This window comes from Pan troglodytes, chromosome 1 (genome assembly GCF_028858775.2).
Source record: "Pan troglodytes isolate AG18354 chromosome 1, NHGRI_mPanTro3-v2.0_pri, whole genome shotgun sequence".
NCBI classification, from domain to species: Eukaryota; Metazoa; Chordata; class Mammalia; order Primates; family Hominidae; genus Pan; species Pan troglodytes.
In genome coordinates, this window is record NC_072398.2 from 191233742 (window position 1) to 191249994 (window position 16253).

At 41.9% G+C, this 16253-nt stretch overlaps 1 non-coding gene across 1 annotated transcript; it reads left to right on the top strand.

The window, feature by feature from the left end:
• Positions 1-14076: 14076 nt before the first annotated feature.
• Positions 14077-14138, top strand: LOC112207107 (U7 small nuclear RNA). Its single transcript, XR_002941578.1, has one exon. It is a non-coding gene; the product is annotated as a U7 small nuclear RNA (small nuclear RNA).
• Positions 14139-16253: the final 2115 nt, after the last annotated feature.

Genomic DNA, 16253 nt, shown 5'->3' on the forward strand with positions numbered 1-16253 from the left:
TTGCCCAGGAAGATATGAGAGGGATGTTTCTTTAGTTGGGCCTTTGTCTGCCTTGTGGTCGGGTGGTTAGGCAGGATGTTTCTCACAGCCCAAACCCCTGTGAAATGTTTCACTTTGACCAAGGTCTGCAGAATAGCAGGGAGCTTACAAAATGGTGCAGTTTAGAGTAACATCTTGGACTAAACCTACTAATACATAAATTACAGGTTGACATAGTGGTAGGAAATAATGGGACCATCTATTTTATATGGAGCAGGGGGTTAAGACCTTCCTGAGGTGACATTTAAGCTGAATTCTGAAGGAAAAGAAGCCAGAGAGAGGAGGAGGCAGCTTCCGCACACTCAAGGAACTAAAAGACCAGAGCCTGGGATGGTGGGGTGGAGGGCATATCAGGTGGGAAAGGTAGGCAGAGGGCCACATCATGAGGGTGCTGTAAGCCTTCTGGAAGATTTGGGAGCTTTGAGAAGCTGCTGAAGTTACAACAGGAGAGTTACATGCTCACATCATTTTAGACAGTGCTCTGACACTAGGCCCAGGATGGGTTGATTGGAACCCAGGAGACCAGGAAGTTAATGTAGTAGACTAAGGAAAAGTTGATAGTGGCTCTGTTCCTCCAATCCACTTGTCCAGGGTGATTTTTTTTTCTTTTTTTCTTTGAGACAGGGTCTTGCTCTCTTACCCAGGCTGGAAGGCAGTGACATGATCATGGTTCACTGCAGCCTCAACCTCCCAGCCTCAAATGATACTCCCACCTTAGCCTCCTGAGTAGCAGCTGGGAGTACAGGTGCACGTCACCATGCCCAGCTAATTTTTTTTTTTTTTTTTTTTTTTTTTTTAGAGACAGGGTCTTGCCATGTTGCCCAGGCTGGTCTCAAACTCCTGGACTCAAGCGATCCTCCTGCCTCGGCCTCCCAAAGTGCTGGGATTACAAGTGTGAGCCACTACACCCGGCCTAGGGTTATCTTTCTTCAAAATAAACCTAAATTCTCTAGAACTCCCTACCTAAATCACTGATGCTGCTAACAAGGTCCTTGACAAGGGGTCCATGCCTACCTCAAGTCAACCCTGACCTCCACATCAGTTCCTCACCTACTTACCATGGGCTCTTTTTCCTTGCCTCTGCTTTTGCTCATTGAGTTCTTTCTTTTCTCCATCTGGAGGCACCCACCAGTCCTTGTCAGAGGTCCTAGTTAAGCTTCACTCACCCAAATCCCCTATAGACAGAGTCCATAGTCCCCAAGTTCAGAAGTCAATTGGAATACACCCTATAACTATAGTCAGGTATGTCTCTCTCTCCCAGTAGATGAAGGTATTTGACACCACGGCCTGTACCCATTGTATTCCCAGAGCTAAGCAGTGGCTGCGCACACAGCTGACCTTACCAACCTCATGCCAAACCAGGGAGTTGATGCTTATAGGAATGAGGCTGTGAGATCTGATTAGGAGAGCTCTTTGTGTACCCATCACTATTCCAAAACAAAAGGTCACTCTCAGGAAGAATCTGACCAGGCGTCCTTTATGTGGTGTGGTATAATAAAAAATAGATACTTGGTCTTTGTCCTAGTTCCTGGCACAGAGCTTCTAAAATCATTGGAATATCCTGAGTGCTGTGTCTTTTGTTATTCATAATGAGCCCATTTTGACCCTGCCTAAGTTTGTGCTAAGCAGATGACTCAAGGTAGAACCCCTAGCTCGCTTCAGGATGGGGGTTGGTCATCAGAGAAACCAACCATGTGATTAGAGGGTTGGGACTTCCAGCTCCCGCCTCCAACCTCTGAGGAGAGGAGGGGGTTGGAAATTGGGTTCAATCACCAACACCCAGTGGTTTAATCAGCCATGCCTAGGTAATGAAACCTCATATAAACACTCTAAATGCGATTTGGGGAGTTTCCAGGTTGGTGAATACATTGATGTGCTTGGAACACAGCATGCCTAGAGAGGGCATGGAAGCTCACCAGCCCCTCTCCATTCCCACCTTGCCCTGTGCATCTCTTCCTACAATCTTTACAGCCAAGTTTGAATGCATTGTTTGGATAAGCAGGAACAAACGTCTCCTGTGGGGAAGATAGTTCATAAAAAACCAAACGGAATCTCAGTAACCTTGGTGTCTGCGTCAGCACCAGCTTCTGGCCCTCTCTTCTTTCGTAGGCGCGTGGGTCACTCACTCAGCACCTGCTTCTGTTCTTGGGAAAGTGCTGCCGCCAGCATGGAGGCAGTCAGGGGTTCCTGGCCTGCACATGGACAGCAGGCTGGGGTGCCTGGGAACCAGGAGAAGCAGTGGGTTAGCACCCAAGGAAAGGACAGCACTCGATGGTGGTCAAAGTTAGGACACTCCAACCACTCGACACCTGAATGCTACCATTCAGAATCCAGGGGAAGGGGAGAAGTAACGGTTTTTGACCAAATTCAGCGCATTTTGAGGGGAGTGGTGGTGATATAAAACTATATAGATTCTCCATCGCGCTCAGTGCCTCACGCCTGTAATTCCAGCACTTTGGAAGACTGAGGCGGGTGAATTTCTTGAGCTCAGGAGTGTGAGACCAGCCTGGCCAATATGGCAAAACTCTGCCTCTACTAAAAACACAAAAATTAGCCAGGTGTGGCGGTGTCTGTCTGTAGCCTCAGCTACTCAGGATGCTGAGGCAGGAGAATCACTTTAACTCAGGAGGCGGAGGTTGCAGTGAGCCGAAATTGTACCACCGCACTCCAGTCTGGGTGGCAGAGTGAAATTCTAACTCAAAAAACTAACTATGAAGCTGAGTGTGGTGGCTCACACCTATAATCCAAGCAATTTGGGAGGCCGAGGTGGGCGGATTGCCTGGGGTCAGGAGTTCAAGACCAGCCTGGCCAACATGGTGAACCTCTGTCTCTACTAAAAACACGAAAATTAGCTGGACGTGGTGGTGTGCATGTGTAGTCCCAGCTACTCGGGAGGCTGGGGCGGGAGAATCACTTGAACTCGGGAGCCAGAGGTTGCAGCAAGCCAAGATGGCACTACTGCACTCCAGCCTGGGTGATAGAGTAAGACTCCATCTCAAAAAAACATCCAAACAAACAGAAAAACTGCATAGATTCTCATCATATGTATAATAACATGCAACATAATTAGAAAGGGAAGGTGAAAAGAGCCCATCCAGAGCACACCTACTCTTCGTTGAGCCTGGTGCTAGGGAGATATTTCCACAGATATTTAGTTGTCACAAACTTGAGATAGAGATTATCTCCCCATTTTACCCAGGCCACCCAGGGAGATCAAGCAATTTACTCACATTAGCAAAGTAATAACTGAGTATTTAATTTGTTGATTGAATATATAAAGCTCCAGTAACTATCTTTAGCAGTACAGCTTTTTTCTAAGGACCACATTATCCCCTTTGGAGGGATGCCCAGAAGTGACTGGATCAAAAGGTGTAAATACCAAAACAGTTATAATTATTATATGCCATAATGCCTCTTTCATTAAATGCTCTAGAAACATTAGCATATGATGTCAGTGATGAGCTCCAGTCTAGAAGTAGGTCCCTGAAGGCAGCAGAAAGGCTTCGTATCTTTTCATGTGGCATTAAGGTTTGGAAATCGCTTTAGAAAGCTTTAAGTAGGTGAAATGAATAGGAGTGTGGGAAGCATCATTCTCCTGTATTTCTGAGGGGAGCATTTAGACATCATAGTCACACTTAGCACAATTTGTATTTGCATTTTCTTTTTATTTTTTTGAGACAGAGTCTCACTCTGTTACCCAGGCTGGAGTGCAGTGGTGTGATCATGGCTCACAGCAGCAGCCTCAAGCCTCAACCTCCTGGACTCAACCTCCTGCCTCAGCCTCCCGAGTAGCTGGGACTACTGACTAGCGTGCACCACCACACCTGGCTAATTTTTCTATTTTTTTGTAGAGATGGGGTTTTGCCACATTGCCCAGGCTGGTCTCAAACTCCTGGGCTCAAGCGATCCTCCCACCTCAGCCTCCCAGAGTGCTGGGATTACAGGCATAGCATAAGCCACAGTGCCTGGCTGCATTTACATTTTATTTTTTAAAATATTCAAAACTAGAGGACACATTTACTTTTTAAAACCCCTTCTCTCCAACCAGAGAAAGAGCATTTTGAAAGCGGGACCATGTCAGTTTGCTTACCACTGTAATCCCATACCACTGCACAATTCCTTGGTATTTAGTAGACTTTTAATACCTGATGAATGAAATACAGAAAACCTTCTTGCAAATAAAGTTGAAATGGAAAATTCTATTCTTAGCACATTGGGTGCCTGGGCTCCGCTACAGAGGCTGAATCACAGGCCGTGGGCTGCCAACATCGGAGGTGTATTTATACAGAGCAACAGCACAAGGAGGAGCAGTGAGCGTGAGTGTGGTGGCACAGGTGCTACATGCCGCACAGCTGCAGGATTCCCAAAGAAAAGAACAAACCCAGTTCAAGTTCGTCACTCTTAGCAACCGCAGTCTCCAAGAGTCTTCCTTGATTCTTAACTGAGTCAGTGTTTGTATCGTGGAGACTGTTTGAGGGACTAGAAGCTAAAACATTCTATCTGCCACTCAGTGACACTTTTCTTCACTGATAGCAGGAGGGACAGATGTCCAAGTCTGCCAAAATCTAGGGCTGTTTTTCTGCCTTACACCACAACTTCATAGGGCTGCATTTACCAGTGCTCTAAACTCTAGTGTCTTAGGTCTGGCAGGTTCCATATTCTAAGATAGTGGTCCTAAAATATGAAACTGCATCAGAATCATTGGAGGGCTTGTTACAACACAGGTTGCTAAGCGCTACTTCCAGGGTTGCTGATTCAGTCAGTCTTGAGTGAAGCCAAGAATGCTCGCTTCTAACAAGTTCCCAGGTGATGTGGAAACAGCTGGTCTGGGGACTATACTTTAAGAACCACTTTTTCCAAGAAAGGAATGATATGTTAAAAGGCAGTAGAAGCAGCCCATTCTGGGTGCAAACAATACAGAGGTGTGTTGTCTGGACAGAATTTTAAAACACTAATAAAACAACTAAAAGGGCAGTCACTTTTGACTGGGCACGGGGGCTCACGCCTGTAATCCCAGCACTTTGGAAGCTGAGGCAGGTGGATCACTTGAGCTCAGAAGTTCAAGACCAGCCTGGGCAAGGTTGAAAATCCTGTTTCTACAAAAAATACAAAAAAATTAGCTTGGCATGGTGGCATACACCTTTGGTCCCAGCTACTTGGGAGGCTGAGGTAGGAGGATCACCTGAGCTTGGGAGGTCAAGGCTGCAGTGAGCCATGATCATATCACTCCAGCCTGGGTGATAGAGTGAAACCCTGTCTCAGAAAAAAACAAACAAACAAACAAAAAACAAACAAAAAAAACCAGGTGCAGTGGCTTATGCCTGTAATCCCAGCACTTTGGGAGGCTGAGGCGGGTGGATCACTTGAAGCCAAGAGTTTGAGACCAGCCTGGCCAACATGATGAAACTCTGTCTCTACGAAAAATAGAAAAATTAGCCAGGCATGGTGGTGCATGACTGTAATCCCAACTACTCAGGAGGCTGAGGCACAAGAGTCACTTGAGCCTGGGAGGTGGAGGTTGCAGTGAGCCAAGATTGCACCACTGCACTCCAGCCTGGGCAATAGAGGGAGACTCTGTCTCAACAAAAAAAAAAAAAAAAAAAGTCAATCACTTTTTATTATCATCATGCTCATGCAACTCTGAACAATATCAGTCACAAAACACTCCTGAAAAAAAATCTTTCAACTGTTTCTAAGTTGAAATAATTGCTATGGATGCTCTTAAATATAAATCAAGTTAGCACATTTTATAACTTATCCTTAATAAACACTGTATTCTATACAAAAATTAATTTGGGAATCTTACTATGCAGTTGGTCTCTAAGATACTTTGACTGAGCTACATATGCTTATTTAGAGGGCAAGTTCTTACTGATTCAGAACAGTTTGAGTTCCTTCAAGATCACTGTGGTCACAGTTTGTGTCTCTAAGCCTTGTGTTACTACAGATTGCATTTAAACAATAGATTTAAAATGCAAGAGAATATGGTTGTATGTGATTTTTCTTTTCCAAGTCATCTTTTTTTCCAGGGTGAAGTTTTAGATGAAGTTTCTAAGACAAAATATTTGCAAACGGTGGGACTTGGCCTTGAAAAATGTACAGTAAAATAGTAAGCTTTACAATTGTCACATGGATTTGGCAATTGTCTCCTAGACAAGATGCCAAAAACACAGCAACAAAAGAAAAAAATAGGTAAATTAGACATCATCAAAATTAAAAGCTGTTATACATCAGACAACACTGTTAAGAAAGTGAAAAGATAACCCACAGAATGGGAGAAAACATTGGCAACTAATGTATCTGATAAGAATCTAGTATCCAGAATATGTAAAGAACTTTTTCAACTCAACAATAGAAAGACAATCTTATTAATATACATGCAAAGGACTTGAATAAACATTTCTCCGAAGAAGATAAACAAATGGCCAACAAGTACATGACAAGATCAACATTGGTCATCAGGGAAATGCAAATCAAAACCACAATGAGATACCACTTCATATCCATTAGATTGGCTATCCTAAAAAATTAAAAATAACAAGCGTTGACAAGGATGTGGAGAAATTGGAACGCTTATACATTGCTAGTGAGGATGTTAAATGATATTTTGATTTGCATTTCCCTAATGACCAATGTTGATCTTGTCATGTACTTGTTGGCCATTTGTTTATCTTCTTTGGAGAAATGTTTATTCAAGTCCTTTGCATGTATATTAATAAGATTGTCTTTCTATTGTTGAGTTGAAAAAGTTCTTTACATATTCTGGATACTAGATTCTTATCAGATACATTAGTTGCCAATGTTTTTCACTGTGGAAAATAGTTTAGCTGTACCTCAAAAAGTTAAATGTAATTACCATATGCACCAGCATTTCCAACCTAAATATATACCTGAAAGAACAGAAAACAAATGTTCACACAACAACTTCTACACAAATGTTCATAGCAGCACCATACACAATAGCCAAAAGATGGAAATAACCCAAGCATCCATCAACAAATGAATGGATTTTAAAATGTGGTATATCAATATAGTGAAATGTTATTCAGCCATAAAAAGAAATGAAGCACTGATACATGTTAAAACATGGATGAGCTTTGAAAACATTACACTGAGTGAAAGAAGCCAGACACAAAAGGCCACGTATTATGTGATTCCATTTACGATAACTGCTTAAGCACAGGGTTTCCTTTTCGGGGGATCAAAATGTTCTGGAACTGTTACTGAAACACCAGGGGTTCTGTCTAGGTCCTGCTGCTCACAGCACAGAAAGCCAATGACTGAGAAAACGAAGGACAAGGCTTTAATCAGGTGCTGCGGCTGAGAAGATGGGAACTCAGTATCAAATCCAACTCCCTGACTGACTAAAACTAAGGATTTATATAGCAGGGGAGAAATGTAATGATGTGTAAGAAAACAGAAACTGGGGAGGGGCAAGGAAGCAAACATGATGAATGAGGGGTCTGGCATCTCATTGTTGGAATGTGGTGATATGGTGACTTTTTATTCTTTGATACTTTTTTTTTTTGAGAGGCCTGAAAGTTATTTCCTGGTGAAGAAACTCAGATAAAACAAATGTTAAGTTTCAAACCTTAAGACCAGAAGGGTCAATTCCTATTTATGCAATAAAACTATCGATGGGACTAATGGGTCGGTTCTAGAACTAGATAGTGATGAGGGTTGCACAACATTGTGAAAGTACCAAATGCCACTGAATTGCACACTTTAAAATGGTTACAATGGCAAGTTTTGTGTTGTGTGTATTTTGCCACAATAAAAAGAATTGTCGATTGGGCAGGACTTCTAGTGATGGTGGAATGAAGAGTTCACAAACTCTCTCATGAAAAACAACTATAAAACTGGACAGAATTGTCAAAGACAGACATCTCAGGCCTCTAGAAATTGACAATGCACACAACAAATTGAGAAGTGTTTATTCATGAAAAACTGCTGAACTTCAGATAAGAACAGTGGGAATCTGTGGTGTTTTTGCCTGGTACTCTCACCTCTCCCCTCCCTGTCCAGTATGGATGGCACAGCCATGCTACCAGGGCAGAGCTGGTTGTGAAAAACAGCAGCTTTGCTGCTGCTGGAAAGGGCTGACTTGATTTAGAATAGAGAACAAAAAACATATGCCAAGTAATATTCTCAATAAGAATATCAAGCTCAGTGGGAATTGAACTGGGAAAGCCATAGCTCTGCTAGCCTGAGGTTGCAGTCCCACTAGGCAGCCAAGCTAGAAATTTAACAAGGAGATCCCGGAAACAAAAAAACTGAAGAGGGACTGGATGAGCTCTCCCCACATCCCTGGCTGGTTGGAAGGCTGCGCCACACATGTACAGGCAAGGCCCAAGAGGGCTTTAGCTCTGCATACATTCCTGGCAGACTGGAGACTGTCCACACAAAGGAAGTACCAGAAAAGCCCATTGGAAAGAAAAACCTGGGGAAAACTTGAAAAGTGCCCAGACTTTGAAAGCACTCCTCAACCCACACACAGATTCACAGGCAAAGAGTGGAAGGCTTGCTGGCACAAAGTGTTTGAGTAAAACCTCTGACTAATCATTGGTTTACCACTGAGATATTCAGACACAAGGGTGCCCCCTAGGAAGCCAAGATTTTTTAAAAATAAGAAGAATTAGAAAACAAACAAACAAACAAAAAACAAAAAACACTTGAGACAAACAACTCTAAAACACCCCTAAGAGAGACAGGTTCTGCAAATTTAATCCAGCCAAGTTTCTAAAAGGCGAAACAAATAATAAACAAACAAATAAAATCAGCCAGGTGTAGTGACTCGTGCCTGTAATCCCAGCATGTAAGGAGGCTGAGATGGGAGGATCACTTGAGCCCAAAAGTTTGAGACAAGCCTGGGCAACATAGTGGTGATACGGAAATGCTGGTAAAGGAAGAGCATAGTCCCTTTTTATTTATTTATTTATTTATCTATTTATTTATTTTTGAGACAGAGTCTTGCTCTGTCGCCCAGGCTGGAGTGCAATGGCGCAATCTCTGCTCACCGCAACCTCTGCCTCCTGGGTTCAAGCAATTCTGCCTCAGCCTCCCGAATAGCTGGGATTACTGGCGCCCGCCACCACGCCCAGCTAAGGTTTTGTATTTTTAATAGAGATGGGGTTTCACCTTGTTGGCCAGGCTGGTCTCAAACTCCTGACCTCGTGATCCACCCGCCTCGGCCTCCCAAAGTGCTGGGATTACAGGCGTGAGCCACCGAGCCCTGCCCGAGCATAGTCACCTTTAAATGATACGGAATGGGGGGACGGAAGTGCTGGGTAGAGGAGGGTGTGGTCCCTGGCTAGGGCTCCACCCCCATGAACGAGGGTGAGGACAAGCATTTTTGTTTTCCTGCCCAAATGCTGCATTTCCGAAGACCACCCTGACCTGCCACGCCCCCATCCTCTGCCTATAAAAACCCTGAGACCCTAGCCGGCAAACACACAAGCTGCTGGATATGGAGGGGAGCAGATCGGTGGAAGAACACAGAGGCTGCTGAAGGTAGAGAGGCACACAACAGCAGAGGAACACACGGGTGGCTGGATGCCAAGAGCACTGCACCAACAGGAACTGGTATGCCCACAGTCCACCGACTGGCAGAACAATGCAGAGTGTGATTCTCTAAGTGCCCGACTCCGGGGGGAAACCATCTCTCTTCTGGGTTCCCCATCTGCTGAGAGCTAGTTCCACTCAATAAAACCTTGCACTCATTCTCCAAGCCCACGTGTGATCAGATTCTTCCGGTACACCAAGGCAAGAACCCCAGGATACGGAAAGCCCTCTGTCCTTCCGACAAGGTAGAGGGTCTAATTGAGCTGGTTAACACATGCCACCTCTAGACGGCAAACTAAAAGAGCACCCTGTAACACAAGCCCACTGGGGCTTCAGCTGTAAACATTCACCCCTAGACACTGCTGTGGGGTCGGATCCCCGCAGCCTCCCCGTCTGTACGCTCCCCTAGAGGTTTAAACAGCGGGGCATTGAAGAAGTGAGCCACACCCCCATCCCATGACCCCATCTTTACAAAAAAAAAATTAAATTAGTCAGGCATGGTGGCATGCACCTATAGTCCCAGGTTTTCAGGAGGCTGAGGTGGGAGGATTGTTTGAGGCCTGGGGGTGGGGGCTGAAGGCTGCAGTGAATAGTGATTCTGCCAATGCACTCTAGCCTGGCTGACAGAGGAGACCCTGTCTCAAAACGAAACAAAAAACTAACCTGCAATAAAAACAACCCTCAGGGGAAAAATCAGAATCCAGAGTCACTACAGCATATTATTTTAAAATCCAGTTTTCAACAAAAATAATGAGACATGCAAAGAAACAGGAAGATGTGACTCATACTCAGAAAAAAAAACCCGTCAATAGAAAATTGTCATTTTTCAAGACCAGGTGTTGCATTCAGCAAACAAAGACATCAAAACAGCTATTATAAATATGTTACAAAATTTATAGTAACTATGTTTAGAGAAATAAAAAAAATTAATGTCAAAGACTCAACAAATAGTAAATCTCAATAAAGAACTAGAAGCTATAAACAAGAATTAAATGGATATTCTAGAATCAAAAAGTACAATAACAAATGAAAAATTCACAAAATGAACTCAGCAGCAGACCTGAGATGTCAGAAGAAAGAATCAGTGAACTTGAAGATAGTAGAATAGAAATAATCTAATCTGAGGAAGAGAGAGAAAGATGAAAGAAAAGGAATAGAACCTCAGAGATCTGTGGTATATCATGAAGCATACAAACCTATGTCAAAGTGTGATGTCTATGGAAGTCTCAGAAAAAAGAGAGAAAGGGGAAGAAAACATACTTGAAGAAATAATGGACAAAAACTTTCCAAATTTGAAAATTCATCTACAGATTTAAAAAACCCAAGGAACTCCAAGTAAGAGAAACATAAAGAAATCCACATTTAAACACATTGTCATCAAACTGTGTTTTTTGTTATTTGTGTGTGTGTGTGTGTGGTTTTTTTGTTTGTTTGTTTGTTTGTTTTTTGAGACAGAGTCTCGCTCTGTCACCCAGGCTGGAGCGCAGTGGCGTGATCTTGGCTCACTACAACCTCCACCTCCCAGGTTCAAGCGATTCTCCTGCCTCAGCCTCCCTAGTGGCTGGAATTACAGGAGTGTTCCACATAGAGAAATCCTGTCTCTACTAAAAATACAAAAATTAGCTGGGTACAGTGGTCCACACCTGTAATCTCAGCTACTGGGAAGGCTAAGGCACGAGAATCGCTTGAACCTGGGAGGCGGAGGTTGCAGTGAGCCAAGATTGTGCCACAGCACTCCAGCCTGGGCAACAAAGTGAGAATCTGTCTCAAAAAAAAAAAAAAAGTCAATAGATACATTAATATAGTACACTTAAAAAATGTTTTAACACAAAAGAAGGCAGTCAAGGAAGGGCAGAGAAACAGGACAGGATAAATATAGAAAACAAATAGAAAAATGGCAGTCATAAATCCAGCCATACCAATAAATACATTAAATGTGAATAGACTAGACAGAAAAAACAGACTGTTAGACTAAATGTTTTAAAAAGCAGGATTTAATTATATATTGTCTATCAGAGACACATCAAATTCAAAGACAGAAGTAGGTTGAAAGTAAAAGGATGATAAAAGATGTATCACATGAACAGGAATCCTAAGAAAGCTAAATTGGCTGTATTAATATCAGACAAAATAGGCTTTAAGATAGGAAATATTACTAGAGATAAGTATAAAAAGTACTCCTGCAACTGAGTAATAAGAAGACAAATGATCTAATTTAAAAATGGGTGGCCAGGCACGGTGGCTTACGCCTGTAAGCTCAGCACTTTGGGAGGCCAATGTGGGTGGCTGACCTGAGGTCAGGAGTTCGAGACCAGCCTGGACAACATGGTGAAATCCCATCTCTATTAAAAACACAAAAATTAGCTGGGCATGGTTGCAGGTGCCTGTAATCCTAGCTACTTGGGAGGTTGAGGCAGGAGAATTGATTGAACCCGGGAGGCGGACGTTACAGTGAACCGAGATCACACCACTGCACTCCAGCTTAGGCGACAGAGCAATACTCCATTTCAGAAATAAATAAATAAAAATAAAAATAAAATAAAAATGGTCAAAAAATTTGAGTAGACATTTCACCCAAGGAGAGATGAAGAGACAAAGAATTGATGAGTAAATGAAAAGATGCTCAACATCTTTAATCATTCGGTATATGCATATTAAAACCGAAATGAATATGCTACTCACATCTGTAGTCCTGGCACTTTGGGAGGTCAAGGCAGGCGGATTACTTGAGCCCAGCAGTTTGAGACCCGCCTGGGCAACATGGCAAGACATGTCTCTGCAAAACACACACACACACACACACACACACACACACACACACACAAATTAGCCAGGCGTGGTGGCTCTGTGGTCCCAGCTCCTTGGGAGGCTGAGGTGGGAGGATCTATTAAGTCCAGGAGGGTGAGGCTGCAGTGAGCCATGATCCTGCCACTGCACTTCAGCAAAAAAAGAAAATACACTGCTGATGGGAATATAAAATGGTGCAACTACTTTGAAAAGAGTTTGACACCTACTAAAATTTTAACTCTAACTATGACCCAGCAATTCCTCTCCTAGATATCTACCCAAGAGAGATAAAAGTATATGTCCACACACAGACTTGTCCATGAAATGTTCATAGCACAATTGTTCATAAATAGCTAAAATCTGATAATAATGCAATGTCCATCAAGTGGTGAGTGCATAAAGAAAATATCCTCATAATGGAATGCTACTCAGCAAATTTAAAAAGGACATGCTACACCATGGCTGAACTTCAAAAATACGTTGCTGAGTGAAAGAAGCTAATCACAAAAGACCACATATTGTGTGATTCCATTTTTACAAAATTTCCAAAAAGAGTCAAATCTATAGATGGTGAAAGCAGATCAATAGTTGCCTGGGGCTGGCGGTGGGAGCAGGGACTGACTACAAACAGGAACAAGTAAACTTTTTGAGATGATGAAAATGTTCTAAAGCTGGATTGTGATTTATAGAGTTACTAAAGATCATTGAATTATACATTTACAATGGATGCCCTTCATGATAGGTAAATTACAACTCAATAAAGCTGTTTAAAAATTAATAACTTTCAACTGCTATACAAAATTATGGAGGTGGGCATTAATTATGGAACAATAAAAGGCAAGGAAATGGATATTTGCATAGAAAAAAGAAGCCCAAAGAGGAATACTGAGAGAAACAACAAAAGATGCTGCTCACGCCTGTAATCCCATCACCATGGGAGGCCAAGGCGGATGGATCATTTGAGGCCAGGAGTTCAAGAAGTGCCAGCCAACATGGTGAAACTCCATCTCTACTGAAAATACAAAAATTAGCCAGGCGTGGTGGTGCACACCTGTAGTACCAGCTACTCAGGAGGCTGAAGTGGGAGAATCACTTGAACCCAGGAGGCAGAGGTTGCACTCTCAGCCTCCTGGGTTGAGTTGCTGAGATCATGCCACTGCACTCCAGCCTGGGCAACAGAGCGAGACTCTGTCTCAAAAATAATAATAAAAAAAGATGTCGGTCTTACACTACCAGAAGAAATAAAAATGATAATGTTTTTACGACTGAATTGTTTTCACAGAGGTCTGGACACTCATTCTAAACAAATGGATCAAATAATGTTAATGTTCATCATGATTTAGCAAACTTCTGATTTTTGCAGGAGAAGTGAAACCCTTTTATTTGAACCAAATATGACATAAATACTTGATAAATTTTCTGGTAAATATATTTTAATGGAATTTTTTTAACTGAGGAGACATTTGAAAGTTACTTGAGTAGGTTCCAATGAATAAATACATGGACAGAATTTTAATCTCTGGAATTTGTGAGATGGGGTTTTTACGAGTCTTTGACAAATTTGTCCTATGTTTAAGACTTTTCCTAAGTATTTGTACGTATGTTGCTTCATGTGAAACAACCTTTTTAAATTTGAAATTAATAAAATGGGTTTTTCAATCAACTCTGAGTGAAGATAGAAAAATTTATCTGTGTTATAGCTTTTTAAGAATTTGTCTAGCAGGTTTTCCATTTTTTACTAGAAAATCCCCCACAAAAAGAAAAAGAAAAATCTGTCTGTACTGTCTATTGAACATAAGGCTGCAAAAAAGATAAATTTAGACACAGTCATTGACAAATTTGCAGAAGTTAAGGCTCAAAAATCATAATTGTAATATTAATTACCATTACAGAACAAAATAAGTAGGTTTTTTCCTTTTTTCAAAAAACACATTAAGGTAATTAAAATTATTCATTAATTACTCTTTTCCTTTTTGTATTGTAATATTCATTTGTATTGGCATTTATTTATTTATTTATTTAGACAAAAGTTCTTACTATCTGCTTTTTAATTTATGGGACTTATTATTACTACTATTATTATTTTTTTGAGACACGGTTTCACTCTTGTCGCCCAGGTTGGAGTGCAATGGCGCGATCTTGGCTCACTGCAACCTCCGCCTCCCAGGTTCAAGTGATTCTCCTGCCTCAGCCTACTGAGTATCTGGGATTACAGGCGCCCGCCACCACCCCCAGCTAATTTTTGTATTTTTAGTAGAGACGGGGTTTCACCATGTTGGCCAGGCTGGTCTTGAACCCCTGACCTCAGGTGATCCACCCGCCTCGGCCTCCAAAAGTGCTGGGATTATAGGTGTGAGCCACCATGCCCAGCCTATTATTATTATTATTCATTTTATTTCATGATTTTACTGAAAATGATTTTGTCATATGAAAAAGAGGGACAGTAAAAAAATTATCCATTCCAGGTGGCAAATAAGCTAGGTACTCACTTGGGTAAAAGTGAATGAAGAAATTCCTACACTTATGTATGTATTCAGTCATTCAGTCGTTCAAGAAGTATTTACTAAGCAAATGTAATACACCAGGAAATATTCTAGGTGCTGAGGACACAGGAAATCCCATTCTCATCGAGTTTACATTCTAGTGATTCACTCAAGAATCCTGTATGGAGCTCTCCCATTCCATACAAGTGCAGTGGTGTGTTGGAGCTGGCTTGCATTGGCTTGTGAGAGCCAGGTGTGTGCATCTCTTTCCAACTCCCTATTCAGTTATGTTATGCTAGTAACTTCGAATTGGCCATGGTGGGAATATTTACACCATGGAAATAGGCAAAAGCTATAAATCAGGGCTTTTGTTTTGGAGTCAGTTGCTAAATATTTACCAGCCTACCACTACAAGTCACTCAGTCAGAGAGTTCTTCCCTGATTAATCAATTTATAGAAGCCTGCCCCAGTTATTCTGTCACATGCCCCTGTGTTATTTGCTTTATAGCATTTATTACTACTGGAAATGCCCTTGTTCCATTGATTTATTCCACTGGTATTTATTGAGTGCCTACTATATGCCAGGAACTGTTAAAGTACTTGAGATCTAACAAAACAGAGATCTATACCCTTGTGGGGCTTACATTCTAGCAGGGGCAGATGGACTTTTAAAAACAATGAGCACAATAAGTAAATTATTTGGAGTGTTAGAAGGTGATAAGTTCTGTGAGGGGTGGAGAAAAAGTAGAGAAGGGCAAGAAGGATCTGAGTTAGGGACATGAGTGATGATTCTAAATGGAGAAGTCAGGGTGGGTCTCATTGAGAAGGTTATATGGGAATGCAGACCAGAAGTAGGTAAGGGAATTATCTGTATAAACAGTATTCCAGACAGAGGGAAAAGTCAGTGTCAAGAGCCCACACTGGCCTGGCCTGGCAAGTTCAAGGAATAGCAAGGCCAGTGTGGCTGAAGTGGAGTGAGCTGAGGCAAGTGGCTGGAGAGATGAGGTCAGATCATGTGAGGCTTTGTAGGTGATTAAAAGATCAATGTGTTTGGACTGTATCTGGGCTCTCTACCCCTTTAGGTTGGTCTGAATTGACTGTACTCTATTTAATTTCTGTAGTTTAACATTCATTCGTTATATCTGGTATTTTATTCTTTTTTTCAGAAGTATCTTGCATGTTCATGGACATTTATTCTTTCATATGAACTTTAGGACCTGTTAATCCAGTTACAACAAAAAATCCTGCTGAGTTTCTATTGGAATGAATTTAATTTGTAGGTTTATTTTGGGAGAGAAGTGATACCTTTATAATAGTAAGTATTCCCATCGATATCTCTCCATTTATTATTTTATTCATATTCTTTTTATATATTTAAAAACA